A 2,959-nucleotide genomic window follows, 5' to 3' on the forward strand; every position below is an offset into this window, starting at 1 on the left:
TGATGACTGTTATTTCTGGACAACTTCCCCAGAAAATTTATATGGTGGGATCTTTATACATGAGGGAGGTAGTTTGCAACCTCAGCATCCAGCATGACCAAGGGACATGGTACAGTCAGCCTGGTTTGCATAAGGTCACCCAGAGCTACCCAGAAAGAAATGACACATACAGGGATGAATCTGAAATGCCGCAGGATTTTCCCAAAACCATTTATTAATCTGTCAGCATTTCTTTAGTTTCGCTGTCATATCCAAGCTTTGGTTGGTCTTTTCTAACCAGATCCTATCTTACAAACCACACACTCTCGCTGAAGACAAAGTCATAAAATGCCTGTTGAATGAGCAGGCCTTATATCGAGGCCTGAACGCCTATTGTTCACGTACTCTGGATTGCAGGATGACGACAGCTTCCAGAGAGGAGAATTGTCTCACATCCATGCCTCGTTATCAGAACACCAGAGCTGTAAACTTCAGCTGTCTATTTGATCTGAGCATCTTGACGTTAATGTACAAGGAGTCAGTTGGTCTCCAAGGAGTACAGAACCAAAACATAATGAGTTTTAAAGCTGAAACCACAAACTCGGAATTAGACTCCACCTGCATTTCATAAACAGGATTATGCTGGACTAGCCTATTTTGAAATATGACCATTCTCATATAGCTGGGCTGCCCCAGTTCTGCCTCAGGCTTTGGATGTCTGCCTTCATTGGCCTTTGGTAGCTTATTCCACCTTCATCATGGACTCATGTAAAAGCATGGTCATTGGTTTTCTAGTGAGTTTTCCCTCTGCTGTGCAAGGAGTATCACAGAGGTTTTTTTTTTTTATCAGTATCAGTTTCTACTTTGGGTTTGGGAAAAATAATTCAGAAGCAAACCTCCTTCTCAACTGGGGTTGATTTTATTCCAGCCTGTTAGGACATCTTTCATTCGGAAAAAACTCTTGCCATCTGGAACAAGAAAAATACTTCACAGCCCTTCAGAACTGGGCACCATTTTGCCAAGTTACATTATTTGACCGAAATGGTCCGTGAAATGCTTGCTAATTGCTACAAGATATAAAAAGGAAAAGAACAGACCTGTTCAGTGGTGTTCCCCTGAAGCATTTTTGCTCAGAATGACACAGTGGTGGAAAAACAATGCAGAATGTGCCCTGCTCACTGAACACCAAATTACTGGGATCATTTTCTACCTGTGAAAGAAAGAAAAATATGTAAAGGTAATTATGACATTTTTCATTGTTTTCAATAAATCTAAGCCTCTAATTATCCAAACTATTTATGGGAGGGTTTAGATGAAGTGTGTTAGCATTCTGTTTCCTCAGGGCTCAACAGTTATAGTGCTTGTTTCAATAATCCCAAGTTATTCTCTCATTTTACCTGGCCCCTTGCTCTATTAACCTGTTTGCATTCACATGTCTATGTAAAGAACACAACCTTTGCACTGGCATACTTATGTTTATATAGAAATTAATTGAGCCTGTTTCAGTCTGTTAGTTTGACACCAGAACAAAATATTGTGTTTTTGTTAACAACTATTTGCAGTCCAGGGCTGTTCTTAAATTCCTGATCCTTTAACATTCTCCCTTAAATTTCTGTTCAAGTGGCAGTTTGGCATCCGGTTGTTTTCTCTAAGGTTTTCAAAAGAAAACCAGTAACAAAAATCAAAGTGGGTTTAAGAACTCTAGATCCTGAGAGCAGACAAGCTGAAACATCTTAAACAGATACAGGTCCATTAGAAACTGGTTTGCTAGCTAGATCTTTCTACGTAGAGAAAACTGAGCCCCAAACCAGGTTTGGTAGATGAGGATTCCAGCTCTGGACCTTGCTTGTCTATGGTGCTTTCACGTGTCCCCCTAACCCACCATCATGCCACAGCACAAGTGCCTCATGAGACCCTCTAGCTTCTTTGGAGAGTATGACAGGAGGCCACAAGGGGCAGTGCTGCTGAGCAGGACCTTTACAGAGGCAACACTGGGAGTCAGGCGTATAATTTTTACAGCCAAGTTAGATAAATGCTCTGTGTGGGTGCCTTTGGTGTATGAGTCTGACGGACTCCTCCACTGAAGCATTGGAGGAGCAAGATCTGGACTCCAGGGAGTAGTGGATTACTTGCACTGATGCTCCCCCTGTTTCTCAAGGGGTTTTCATCCCCCAGGTATTCACACTGCATGCACATTGCTTCCCATCCAGGCTCTTTAGTGAGCAATAGCGGCAAGGAGACAGATACTTTAAAGGACAGCACACACCACTGTCTGGACCTGGTACAGGCAAAAGCCAACCCATGCCAAGTAGCTTGGAGGCCACAGGGTGAAAACACATCGAGTACATGCATTACTGGAAAGACCAATAAAAGGCTTAGGGTAGCTACTGGGCTGTGCCTCCAGTTAAAATACAAACTCTGTGTCATGGATTAAACTCTAACTAAAATAAATCAGTAATCAGATTTCCAGAGATAGAGATCTGTTTTGTACAAGCACTCTGGCCTTGATCAAGCAGATTATTTCTGAACAACTTTAAGTCAATTGGAACAGTTCCTGGATAGACTAGAGACTCATTTATGTACATCTGAAGGTCTATTTCACTTGCATCAGCTGCAATTCCTCTACTTACCACCTCTGACTTGCTTATATCCTTAGACCATCAAGGTTTTGTTACTGCTACTACTGTAACACAGTAGGGCATATATATATCTGCAATCATATGGAGCCAATTAGGTGACTCATTGACCATTAACACCCATCATTTGGGTAAACACACCTACTTAATCCTATGATTTAAGCCACTGAAGGGACAGGTTTGAGGGAACAGAATGAAGAGTTTATTCCCACTAGAAATACTATGGTTCTCCTTCATTCTTTCCCTGAGGCCTACGGGATTCCAGGTCCCTGCTCCTGGCCAGCCTCTAGAAAGCCAAGAAGTGTCTCATTCCTGCTACCTGTGGTCCATGCAAAGGATGCTTG

At 42.2% G+C, this 2,959-nt stretch overlaps 1 long non-coding RNA gene across 2 annotated transcripts; it reads right to left on the reverse strand.

Moving 5' to 3' along the window:
* Window positions 1–214: 214 nt before the first annotated feature.
* Window positions 215–2,655, reverse strand: LOC311444803. 2 transcript variants are annotated; one of them, XR_014698077.1, is made up of 4 exons: window positions 2,610–2,655; window positions 1,077–1,189; window positions 876–947; window positions 215–566 (listed from the first exon to the last, which is right to left on the reverse strand). It is a non-coding gene; the product is annotated as an uncharacterized lncRNA (long non-coding RNA). The 2 variants fall into 2 exon arrangements; XR_014698078.1 differs by having other exon boundaries at window positions 215–947.
* Between the last annotated feature and the right edge of the window lie 304 nt (window positions 2,656–2,959).

Source organism: Aythya ferina, assembly GCF_964211825.1.
Source record: "Aythya ferina genome assembly, chromosome: 14".
In the NCBI taxonomy this organism is placed as follows: domain Eukaryota; kingdom Metazoa; phylum Chordata; class Aves; order Anseriformes; family Anatidae; genus Aythya; species Aythya ferina.